This window comes from Oncorhynchus mykiss, chromosome 21, assembly GCF_013265735.2.
Source record: "Oncorhynchus mykiss isolate Arlee chromosome 21, USDA_OmykA_1.1, whole genome shotgun sequence".
Classification (NCBI taxonomy): domain Eukaryota; kingdom Metazoa; phylum Chordata; class Actinopteri; order Salmoniformes; family Salmonidae; genus Oncorhynchus; species Oncorhynchus mykiss.
Window position 1 is genome coordinate 36,711,412 of NC_048585.1, and position 13,387 is coordinate 36,724,798.

Below are 13,387 nucleotides of genomic sequence, written 5' to 3' on the forward strand. Positions count from 1 at the left end.
GGAACTCTGATGCCATACCTGGAAACAGTCATGGAGGACTGCTTAACCTGTCATGCGCTAATTGATTCGGGCTCGACAATATCACTCATCTCTCAAATGTTGTTCAATGATCTCAAAAGGGCTTTGAAGCCAAATAAACATTGGATAAAAAGGGAACGATGCGACACTGCACTTCGAGATTTCACTCAGACTACCTTGCCTCGAAACTGAACATCTGCCGCTCGGCGCAGACTTGATGAATCGTTTACTCCCACTGATGGATTGGAAAACCAATCACGTATGGTCACAGTGCCGTCTCCAGTAACCACACTGTCCTCTCCTAACGCTAGCTGCAACGCAGTCATCCACGAGGGGTATCTGTTGACAGCACCCCTTGAGAAAAATACTTTTGAAACCTCTTGGTACAGAATCCAACCCAACAATATATTATACTATCTCGACACATTCCATCAGCAAACCTGATTGACCACTATTTTCATGATTTCATTTTTTCCCTCCTCCTTGGAGTTGTGCAATACTGTAGTTGAGATGAACTTCTCTTGTCACTTTGCAAGCACGTGTGGCCGTCTTGGCAGTAAAAGCATCGATGTGCAGAGTATACTCTGCTTCCAATGATACATCTTCCGCTTTAAGGGGGCCTGAAACCCCTTACAATGACACTAATGCTGTCAGTCCCGCAACTGACCCGATGACTCCCACGGGTGAAACACTGTGCGATATCACAGGCAGATATCTCGTCTCAGTTTGCAGGTACTGGAATGGTTGCCACACGTGAACGCTGTGGTGACTGACGGGCCTCAACAGCCACTGAGCATTTTGAAGCACATGAAGACATCTAAGATATCACTGAGGAGTACCACATTGGTCAGAAAATAAGTCCTGTGGACATTCCACCTCCAAATCAAATGGTAACAATAATCATTAATAATTTCAACTACAATGCAACTAGTAAAATGCTCTAAACATGTGTTACAGTAGGATAACATTAAAGAATAAGTCGGTAGAATAACTGGTCCCCTTGAGTACCAGTACCATTGCCAGTACAGTCAGTCCAGCCACAATCAGTAAGAAGGTTAGAGACCTATCAATTGCAAGTTGACTTGTTAACAGTAACAGAGGAGTTAGTAGTCACTCAGATTGCAACACGTGTAAGGGAATCTCCAGAACAACCAGAATCTCATGGTTAACACACATGCCATTAAAAAATAGAACCTTCCATTCAGGAGGAAAGTTATTAGAAGTCATGAACCATGATCACGCCACATGTGACTGGTTCAGTGCATATAGAGTACTTCCGTTGTGAGGTTAGCTCCTCCTTAGATAACATGAAATAGACTCCGTCATACCTATCGCCACTGCAATTGCATAAGACGCGGTGACTTCTAGTAAAACTACTACAGGTCCCCTTAACATATGTCTTGAGATTGACATCAATTCTTACTGACCTCTAGGCATTGATATGAAAGTTATCTGATGAAGTCAGACTCAATCGGAACAGGTTGCAACCTACCAGGATACTTGGTTTTCTTTCCCTTGACATGTGCGCTTATGTAAGCATAAACACACACGTACAACAAAACATTGAACTTATTTAGTGTAGTATTTTCACCTCCGGATGAACAGAGTAAACTGCTACTCAGGCCCAGAGGATAGGATATGCATATTATTACTAGATTTGGATAGAGAACACTAGTTTCTAACAGTTTCTAAAACTGTTTGAATGATGTCTGGAAGTATAACAGAACTCATATGGCAGGCGACAACCTGAGAAAAATCCAACCAGGAAGTGGGAAATCTGAGGTTTGTAGTTTTTCAAGTGATTACCTAGCCAATATACTGTGTGTATGGGGTCAGATTGCACGTTCTAAGGCTTCCACTATATGTCAACAGTCTTTAGAATGTTGTTTCAGGCTTCTACTATGAAAGGGGAGCGAATAAGAGCTGTTTGAACCAGTGGTCAGGCTGAAAGCCTGGGGTGGATCCTTAAGACGTTTTTAAGGATGGTATAACTAAATAACTGTAACTCTACAAATGTATACATCCCAGTTATCAGATTTACATATACAAATTGTAAACCTTATATGATTAATTATGAAACTATTTGTGTGAAGATGAAATGTGATTTTAGCCTTCTAAATGTATATTTCTTTCATATAAACATTTACTAAGTCAGTAACCACGCCACATGAACACAGACATTGAGGCAACATGATGGAACTGCCCTCCAAGGCCCAAGGCAAGTGCATAAAAAGGACTGCTAATGCAATTACAGACCAGTACATTGCTAAATGATGAGAACATCCTCAAAATGATGAGAACTCACCGTTCAAAGCACGCAGCAGCGATGTATACTTCTCCCACTGGTAATCTGATATTGAACAGACTAGTAGTGTGGGGAAGGTGGGTGAGATTGTTGGATTCTACTTGGCGGGTCAGGAGGAGTAATTTTCACTTGAAGGCTTTGACAAGGCTGTACTTCTGATGTGAAAAAAGGCCCTTCCCTTGTAGTTTGGAATTCATTTCCTTCATGAGGGCCATGATGTCCACGGTGAACGCAAAATCAGCGAACCATTTATCTTGCAGTTGAGGGGAAATCCACATATTTGCAAAAATTCAGCATCTCCAACTTCAGGTCCCACACCCTTTTAAGAACCTTCCCCAAATTATGCCATTTCACTTTTGTGTGCTAGGGGAGATCTGCATGATCCGACTCTGACTCTTCCAACACTGAGACGAACCTCCTGTGTTTAAAGATTTTGCTCTTATGAAGTTTACCACTTTAGTATGACTGTGTCCACAACACGGCTCATTTTCAGAACACATTTACAGAGCACCTCCTGTTGACTAGTGCAATGCAGGAAAATAATTTTCTGATCTGGGTTCAGCTCAGCTCAGCTACTTGATATTGTATCCTTTTCAAAAGGCCAACATTTTTTCCTTTCAAGTTATGGCACCATCAGTGGTCACGCTGGATAACTTTTCAAAACTCAGTCCCAGCTTTGCCACACAATAAATCTTTCCCTGTGGTTGTGCTCTTCATTGACTGCACTGAAGCAAGCTGCTCTGTAATTTCAAAGTCTGGGGTTCTGCTTCGTAAGAACATCAACAGCTGCGTTGTCACATGCATCACTGCTCTCATCCAGGGCCAAGAAGAAATAGATGAAATCCTTTACCTTGTCTTTCAACTGTTCCATATTCTCTCTGTGTCACTGTTCGTCTTGACAGGGAAACATTTCAAACAGCTATTTCTTGTCAGGGTCGATTTAAACATTCTTTAATGAATTCACTCTCAGCGAATGGCTTGCTATGTTTAGCAATTTTGTTGGACAGTACATAGCTAGCTCTCACAATTCTGTTTGCTGAATGCAGTTTTGTGAAAAGTCCTAGCTGCTTTTGCAACTGAAAAAGCAACTCTTTCAATGCACTTGCCCTCTGCTCAGAAGACATATTCCTATATTTCTCTGCATGCTCTGTCTGGTGTCGGCACAAGTTGTAGTCTTTCAAGACAGCAATGTTCTCTTTGCACACTAAGAACACAGCTTTCCCTGATACCTCAATAAATACATATTTCGATGTCCACTCTTGCTGGAACACCCTACATTCAGTGTCGACTTTCCTTTTCTTTTAAATATTTGAAAAACTCATTTTTTGCGCAATTTCTTGCTAGCTACTTTTTGTAACTGTGATGTGTGTCAACCTGTCAGTCGCTGTCTGTCCTCATTCAGTTGTTATTTATACGTGTAAAATAGATGTCCCACAAGCAGGACACTTCAAAATAGATGTCCCACAAGCGGTGGGAGTTAAATCATTACACAAAGGCGAGTATTCATTGGGCATTTTAATTTGAATAACAAATTCATTTTTTCAAAACTTTACTATTGCGAATTCTTTGATCTGAGCATGATTCCGCGGGCCATATTGAATCAGGTCTTTGCCCAGGCCTGGTCTAGGGTGTCCGGGATGAAGATCGTGTTGATGTGAGCCATGACCAGCCTTTCAAAGCACGTCACTGCTACCAACTTGAATGCTATGGGGCGGTAGTAAATTTGGCAGGTTCCCTTCGCTTTCTTGGTCACAGGGACTATAGTGGTCTGCTTGAAACATGTAGGTATTACAGACTCAGGCAGGGAGAGGTTGAAAATGTAGTGAAGACACTTGCCAGTTGGTCCGCGCATGCTCTGAGGGCGCATGCTCTGAGTACACATCCTGGTAATCCGTCTGGCCCTGCAGCCTTGTGAATGTTGACCTGTTTAAAGGTCTTGCTCACATCAGTTACAGCGAGCATGATCACACAGTTGTCGGGAACCACTGGTGCTCTCATTTATGCTTCAGTGTTGCTTGCCCCGAAGCAAGCATAAGAGGCATTTAGCTCATCTGGTAGGCTCACGTCACTGGGCAGTTTGCCGCTGGGTTTCCCTTTGTAGTCCATAATAGTTTGTGGGCCCTGCCACATCAGACAAACATCAGTGTAGTAGGATTCAATCTTAGTCATGTATTGATGCTTTGCCTGTTTGATGGTTCGTCTGAGGGCATATTTCACAAATCTTATAATTGTCCGGATTAGTGTCCTGCTCCATGAAAGCGGTAGTTCTAGCATTTAGCTTAGTGCGGATGTTGCCCATGGCTTCTGGTTGGGATATGTATGTATGGTCACTGTGGGGATGACGTCGTCGATGCACTTATTGATGAGGCCAATGACTGAGGTGGTATACTCCTCATTACCATTGGATGAATCCCGGAGCATATTCCAGTCTGTGCTAGCAAAACAGTCCTGTAGTGTAGCATTTGCGTCATCTGACCACTTCCGTATTGAGTGAGTCAAGTACGTCCTGCTTTAGTTTTTGCATGGAATCAGGAGGATAGACTTATGGTCAGATTTGCCAAATGTAGGGTGAGGGAGAGCTTTGTATGCATCTCTGTGTGTGAAGTAAAAGTGGTCTAAAGTTTTTTTTTTTTTTTGTTCTTCTAGTTGCACATGTGACATGCTGGTAGAAATGAGGTAAAACGGATTTAAGGTTGCCTGTATTAAAGTCCCCGACCAATAGGAGCGCCGCTTCTGGTAGAGTATTTTCTTGTTTGCTTATGGCCTTATGGCTTATGGCCTCGATGAGTGCGGTCTTAGTACCAGCATCGGTTTGTGGAAGTAAAAGACGGCTATGAAAAATATAGATAAACTCTTGGTAGATCGTGTGATCTACAGCGTATAATGAGGTACCACCCTGCATCCCACTGTAGGGTGGTCCTGTTTGGTCCCTGGATGGATGACCAGATGCTGCTGGAAGTGGTGTTGGAGGGCCAGTAGGAAGGCCCCCTTTCCACTGGTCTAAAAAAAATATCCCAATGCCTCAGGGCAGTGATTGGGGTCATTGCCCTGTGTAGGGGGCCGTCTTTCGGATGGGACGTTAAACGGGTGTCCTGACTCTCTGTGGTCACTAAAGATCCCATGGCACTTATCGTAAGAGTAGGGGTGTTAACCCCGGTGTCCTGGCTAAACTCCCAATCTGGCCTTCATACCATCATGGTCACAATCATCCCCAGCTTACAATTGGCTCTTCATCCCCCTCTCCCCTGTAACTATTCCCCAGGTCCTTGCTGTAAATGAGAATGTGTCCTCAGTCAACTTACATTTTAAAAAAGTACTCTTCCTCAGGCGAGCAATACCTTGAGACTTCCTTAATATTAGACATTGTGCACCAGCTGTTATTGACAAATAGACACACACCCCCACCCCCCGTCTTACCAGACATAGCTGTTCTGTCCGGAAAACCCAGCCAACTATATATTATCCGTGCTTCGTTCAGCCTTGAATCGGTGAAAAATAAGATATTACAGTTTTTAATATCCTGTTGGATGTAGTCGTGATCTCATTTGCAGAAGGGAGTGAGGGTGAAGGCCTTGTGGCCATCCTGGAAGGGGGAGTAACAATGGTTGAGTTTTTGATGCGCGAGCACTACAGGCAATGTGTTGATAGAACTTCGGCAGCATTTTCCTCAAATGTGCTTTGTTAACCTGTTGCGACGAGCAATCCCGTATCCGGGAGCGTAATTATAGCCTCAAGCTCATTAGCATAACACAACGTTAACTATTCATGAAAATCGCAAATGAAATGAAATAAATATATTGGCTCACAAGCTTAGCCTTTTGTTAACAACACTGTCATCTCAGATTTAAAAAAAAATACTTTTCAACCATAGCTACACAAGCATTTGTGTAAGAGTATTGATGGCTAGCATAGCATTAAGCCTAGCATTCAGCAGGCAACATTTTCACAAAAACAAGAAAAGCATTCAAATAAAATAATTTACCTTTGAAGAACTTCGGATGTTTTCAATGAGGAGACTCTCAGTTAGATAGCAAATGTTCAGTTTTTCCAAAAAGATTATTTGTGTAGGAGAAATCGCTCCGTTTTGTTCATCACGTTTGGCTAAGAAAAAAACCCGAAAATTCAGTCATTACAACGGCAAACTTTTTTCAAAATTAACTCCATAATATCGACAGAAACATGGCAAACGTTGTTTAGAATCAATCCTCAAGGTGTTTTTCACATATCTATTCGATTATAAATCACTCGTGGCAGTTTGGTTTCTCCTCTGTTCAAAATGGAAAAATGCACGCACCTGGAGATTACGCAATAGTTTCGATGGAGGACACCGAGCGGACACCTGGTAAATGTAGTCTCTTATGGTCAATTTTCCAATGATATGCCTACAAATACGTCACAATGCTGCAAACACCTTGGGGAAACGACAGAAAGTGTAGGCTCATTCCTTGCGCATTCACAGCCTTATAAGGAGACATTGGAACACGGCGCATTCAAAATCTGTCTCACTTCCTGAATGAAATGTCATCTTGGTTTCGCCTGTAGCATTAGTTCTGTGGCACTCACAGACAATATCTTTGCAGTTTTGGAAACGTCAGAGTGTTTTCTTTCCAAAGCTGTCAATTATATGCATAGTCGAGCATCTTTTCGGGAACGTTTTTCATCCAAAAATGAAATACTGCCCCCAGAGGTTCAAGAGGTTAAAATCCCCAGCTATAATAAAGGCAGCCTCAGGATATGTTGTTTCCAGTTTGCATAAAGTCCAGTGTAGTTCCTTGAGGGCCGTCGTGGTATCAGCTTGAGGGGGAATATACATGGCTGTGACTATAACCGAAGAGAATTCTCTTGGAGGTAATACAGTCGGCATTTGATTGAGGTATTCTAGGTCGGGTGAACAATAGGACCTGCATTTCTTCTTCTTCCCAGAGAGTTCTTTATTCCTGTCTGCGCGATGTACTGAGAACCCAGCTGGCTGTTTGGACTGGGACATTATATCGAGTGAGAGCCATGATTCCCTGAAACAGAGTATTTTACAGTCACTGTTTTTCTGGAAAGAGATCCTCGCACTGAGCTCGTCTACTTTATTGTCCAGGGACTGAACATTAGCGATTAATATACTCGGAAGCAGTGGATGGTTTTCACACCCCCTGAGTCGGACTAGAAGTTCACTCCGAATAACTCTGGGTTAAGTTCAATTGCCCTGGGGGGTATGAACAAAGTGTCCAATTCGGGAAAGTTGTTTTCCTGGTCGTAATGCTGGTGAGTTATTTCCATCTGTATGTAATAACACAAAAAAACATTCTGGGCTAATGTAAGAAATAACACACAAAAAAACGAAATACTGCAAAGTTGCTGAGGAGCTAGAAGCAGACCTACCATGTCTGTCACCGCCATCTTCACACCATTTGATTGATTGAGATACTTTTGAAGCAATCACATTATGTCTGCTCCTCTGAAATTTCATATGGTGCTCCAATCTTTTTTAAATTAAGCAGATACCATAGATTTACAGTTATTGCGCTAACTAAGGTCAGGACGTGGCATAGATAAAGGGCCTCATTGCCAAAATCCTGAAGTATCCCTTTAAGATCCATTATCTTAAACATGTTTGACAGTCTCTGATACCGTTTAACTTTTCTCAAGAAAAGGTTATACACAGTTGTGTGTGTGTGTGTGTGTGTACTGAGGAGACTGGTTAAACATCTGAAGGAGACTGACATTCATACACTCACATACATAAAACACACATGTATACCACACGCACACCCGACAAAGGAGTTTGTTTGTGGTGGACTGCCCTCTCACCGCCAAAAACTAAGAAGGAGGCTAGTCTGGGAAGCAGTTAATCAACAGTATCAAACAGGGGTGTGTGTGAGTGGTGTGGTGTAAGTGCGTGCGCGTCACATTGTGTCTATGTGTGTGTTACTCAGAGGGAGTTTCTCACCAGTGTGAGGGGATTATTTGTGTTGCTATGACAGTGTTGTGATGGTGTGTTTGTCACTCATTGGAGTTTCACCTGTAATTTAGACTGATACATGCTTCCCCACTGATTTCCAGTCATCATCAACCTCTGTCATCAGGTTTGTTTTCTTATCCCCCCTCTCCTACAATGTGTGTGTGTGTGTGGAATCACACACGTGTATATATATATATATATATATATATATAAGTGAATCCCAAGCCTACTGTATATCCAGGGGTGTAGGTAGAACTCATTTCTTCCCTGTACGGGACCTCCTATCGTGTGCACCATTATTCTCTGGCTACGGAGAGCGTGATCACAACAGCTGGTGCTTCATGCACAACAGCTGGTGCTTCATGCTTCAGTGTTGCTTTCCTCAAAGCGAGCATATAAGGCATTTAGCTCGTCTGGTAGGCTTGCGTCACTGGGTAGCTCGCGGCTGGGTTTCCCTTTGTAGTATTTTTCAAGCCCTGATACATCCGACGAGTGTCAGAGCTGGTGTTAGGATTCAATATATATATATTTTTTTACCTTTATTTAAGGTAGGGAAGTCAGTTAAGAACAAATTCTTATTTTCAATGACGGCCTAGGAACAGTGGGTTAACTGCCTGTTCAGGGGCAGAACGATAGATCTGTCAGCTCTGGGATTTGAACTTACAACCTTTCGGGTACTAGTCCAACACTCTAACCACTAGGCTACCCTGCCGCCCCAATCTCAGTCCTGTATTATCGCTTTGCCCTTTTTGATGGTTCGTCTGAGGGCATAGCGGGATTTTTTGATTAGTGTCCTGATCCTTGAAAACGGGAGTTCTTGCCTTTAGCTCGGTGCAGATGTTGCCAATAATCCATGGTTCTGGTTGGGAAATGTATGTATGGTCACTTTGAGGACGATGTCGTCGATGCACTTATTGATGAAACCGGTGACTGATGTGGTATACTCCTCAATGCCATTGGATGAATCCCGGATCATATTCCAGTGTCTGTGTGTGTAAGCGCAAAGGAAATTAACCTCTCTGCTAGCGGGCTGAAATTCCACAACATACGGTGATCTCTACATAAATAGTCATATTAAACATTCATGAAAACACAAGTGTCTCACATGTATCGAAAGCCATCTTGCTAATCCAACCGTGTTGTCAGATTTTAAAAAGGATTTACTGCGAGAAAATACGATGCGATTATCTGAACATAGAGCCCCATAAAAAAAAAAAAAATAACCCACACAGAACGTGCCTTTTCCAGTCATGTTTGGTTTCACTGCAATCAACTGGTTTGTTTGTAACACATTCAAACGTGATGGGCCATTTCGCGGGACGTATTGACTGAAAGAAACCGATTTGAAGACAACAAGTCATGACGTCATTGTGCACCAATGATTTGCCTGCTGTTTCGTTGATTGACTGTCTTTTAACCCAATGACCACTGATCGTCTTGAAATCTAGCTGGGTAGATAGCCAATGAGCTGAGCTAAACGGCAATACGCCATGTTTATGTGTTGCAAGACCAACCCATGTAGTAAGCTTCAGCATAAAGTGAGTCATTTGCTATTGAAGTTTCATACCGGAAGAAGCTACGCATATTACGCACTGCAGTGTTTGGTGAACGTGCAGATTCAGCTGTTTATATACCGTAATTGCTGGACTATTAAGCGCACCTGAATATAAACCACACCCACTGAATTATTAAAAAAGATGTATTTTGTACATAAATAAGCCGCACATGTCTATAAGCCGCAAGTGCCTACCGGTACATTGAAACAAATGAACTTTACACAGCCTTTAAACGAAACACGGCTTGTAACAAAAATTAAACAGTGGCCTACCAAGAAAGTCATTGGTCACTATCTTCCTCCTCCTGTGCACTGAAACCACTGAAGCCATCTCCTTCGGTGTCGGAGTTGAATAGCCTCAGAATTGCTTCATCCGATGTTGGATCGTTTTCATTGTCGCTCTCGTCACTTTCATCCGGAGGCAAATACCCCGCTGAGCTCATGCCGCCCCTTCAACATGCAGCAGTCCAGCCTTTCGAAACCCGTTGATGATAGTGGATTTTTTGACAATGCTCCACGCTGTCAGGACCCACTGGCAGACTTGACCATAAGTTGCTCTTCACATGCGGCCCGTTTTAGTTAAGGATTTCTCCCCACTTGTCATCCAAGCCTCCCACTGAACAAGGAGCGCCACCTTAAATGCACGATTTACACTGATGTTGAGTGGCTGCAAATACTTTGGGCCATCTGCTTTTCTTCCCTCTGAAAGCTTTTGTTGTCTTTTTGCACTGAGTCAGTTCCTCACGCTGCTGTTTCCAACGTCTTATCATCGACTCATTAAGGCCAAGCTCCCGTGCAGCAGCTCTATTTCCTTTTCCAACAGCCAGATCGATCACCTTCAACTTGAAAGCTGCATCATATGCATTTCTCCGTGTCTTTGCCATGATGAAGGTGACAAAATTACTACCGTAATCAGAATGATGGGAAGTTTGAGCGCGCTCGATTTACGTCACATGACGGTGCTCAGTTTTTTTGGCGGCATGAATCTTGTGAAAGCGGGAAAAATCCATAAATTAGCCGCGTCATTGTATAAACCGCGAGGTTCAAAGCGTGGGAATAAAGTAGCGGCTTATAGTCCGGAAATTACGGTATCAATCATTATGACGACTAAGTCCGGGAAAGCTAAATCTAAGTCTAGATACAGATGTACACACAATTTTAGAATAAATTGATTGGGAAGGTGAGACTGAGATTGTTGTAGGACGCTTCATTAAGCGATTGTGGAGGAATATTTTTTGAACGGGAGAGGACATTGTTTTGGACTGGTAAGTTCTTATCATGCTAATGCCCTTGTTTGAAATTAATAATATAAAATATTATTTGTGATTTTTATTTTATTTTAGAAGCAATATATAAACATGTAATGTCATGAAATGTGAGATGCGTGTGTCTGCCGCCCCACCCCAACCCACATGAAATAGCCTATTTGAGGCTGTTGAGGAGAGGGCAAGACCACATCAATGGCCAAAGTGAAATGGAGACAGTAGATACAGCTGGTCTGTTGTAAAATAATAAAGACAGTAGATCTAGCTGAAATGTCATAATATAAAAGAGACAGTAGATCTAGCAGGTAATAATAATATAATAATATATTCAACCTTCAACCTTAAACTCTCTATATACAGTGCCTTGCGAAAGTATTCGGCCCCCTTGAACTTTGCGACCTTTTGACACATTTCAGGCTTCAAACATAAAGATATAAAACTGTATTTTTTTGTGAAGAATCAACAACAAGTGGGACACAATCATGAAGTGGAACGACATTTATTGGATATTTCAAACCTTTTTAACAAATCAAAAACTGAAAAATTGGGCGTGCAAAATTATTCAGCCCCTTTACTTTCAGTGCAGCAAACTCTCTCCAGAAGTTCAGTGAGGATCTCTGAATGATCCAATGTTGACCTAAATGACTAATGATGATAAATACAATCCACCTGTGTGTAATCAAGTCTCCGTATAAATGCACCTGCACTGTGATAGTCTCAGAGGTCCGTTAAAAGCGCAGAGAGCATCATGAAGAACAAGGAACACACCAGGCAGGTCCGAGATACTGTTGTGAAGAAGTTTAAAGTCGGATTTGGATACAAAAAGATTTCCCAAGCTTTAAACATCCCAAGGAGCACTGTGCAAGCGATAATATTGAAATGGAAGGAGCATCAGACGACTGCAAATCTACCAAGACCTGGCCGTCCCTCTAAACTTTCAGCTCATACAAGGAGAAGACTGATCAGAGATGCAGCCAAGAGGCCCATGATCACTCTGGATGAACTGCAGAGATCTACAGCTGAGGTGGGAGACTCTGTCCATAGGACAACAATCAGTCGTATATTGCACAAATCTGGCCTTTTATGGAAGAGTGGCAAGAAGAAAGCCATTTCTTAAAGATATCCATAAAAAGTGCCGTTTAAAGTTTGCCACAAGCCACCTGGGAGACACACCAAACATGTGGAAGAAGGTGCTCTGGTCAGATGAAACCAAAATAGAACTTTATGGCAACAATGCAAAACGTTATGTTTGGCGTAAAAGCAACACAGCTGAACACACCATCCCCACTGTCAAACATGTTGGTGGCAGCATCATGGTTTGGGCCTGCTTTTCTTCAGCAGGGACAGGGAAGATGGTTAAAATTGATGGGAAGATGGATGGAGCCAAATACAGGACCATTCTGAAAGAAAACCTGATGGAGTCTGCAAAAGACCTGAGACTGGGACGGAGATTTGTCTTCCAACAAGACAATGATCCAAAGCATAAAGCAAAATCTACAATGGAATGGTTCAAAAATAAACATATCCAGGTGTTAGAATGGCCAGTCAAAGTCCAGACCTGAATCCAATCGAGAATCTGTGGAAAGAACTGAAAACTGCTGTTCACAAATGCTCTCCATCCAACCTCACTGAGCTCGAGCTGTTTTGCAAGGAGGAATGGGAAAAAATGTCAGTCTATCGATGTACAAAACTGATAGCGACATACCCCAAGCGACTTACAGCTGTAATCGCAGCAAAAGGTGGCGCTACAAAGTATTAACTTAAGGGGGCTGAATAATTTTGCACGCCCAATTTTTCAGTTTTTGATTTGTTAAAAAAGTTTGAAATATCCGGTAAATGTCGTTCCACTTCATGATTGTGTCCCACTTGTTGTTGATTCTTCACAAAAAAATACAGTTTTATATCTTTATGTTTGACGCCTGAAATGTGGCAAAAGGTTGCAAAGTTCAAGGGGGCCGAATACTTTCGCAAGGCACTGTATATCTGTTTATTATACCTGTTGATACAGGGCTTATATGTGAAACTATTCTAACTGAACATTTTCTTTCACAGTGACACTGACTCCGAATTCTCTCTTTCTCTCTCTCGGAGAGAGAGTACATGAGGGTCCTAGGGTACATGAGTACCCTGATATGCCCCTAGGACCATGCGTCAGGACTACCTGGCATGATGACTACTTGCTGTCCCCAGTCCATCTGACCTTGCCGCTGTTCCAGTTTCAACTGTTCTGCCTTCGGCTATGGAACCCTAAACTGTTCATTTTTACTCTTGAGGTGCTGTCCTGTTGCACC

General features: G+C 42.5%; 1 protein-coding gene across 1 annotated transcript in view; it reads left to right on the forward strand.

Moving 5' to 3' along the window:
• Positions 1-13,387, forward strand: part of LOC110500825 (protein Shroom4) — a 90,002-nt gene that overhangs the window by 44,801 nt on the left and 31,814 nt on the right. The window lies entirely within an intron of this gene.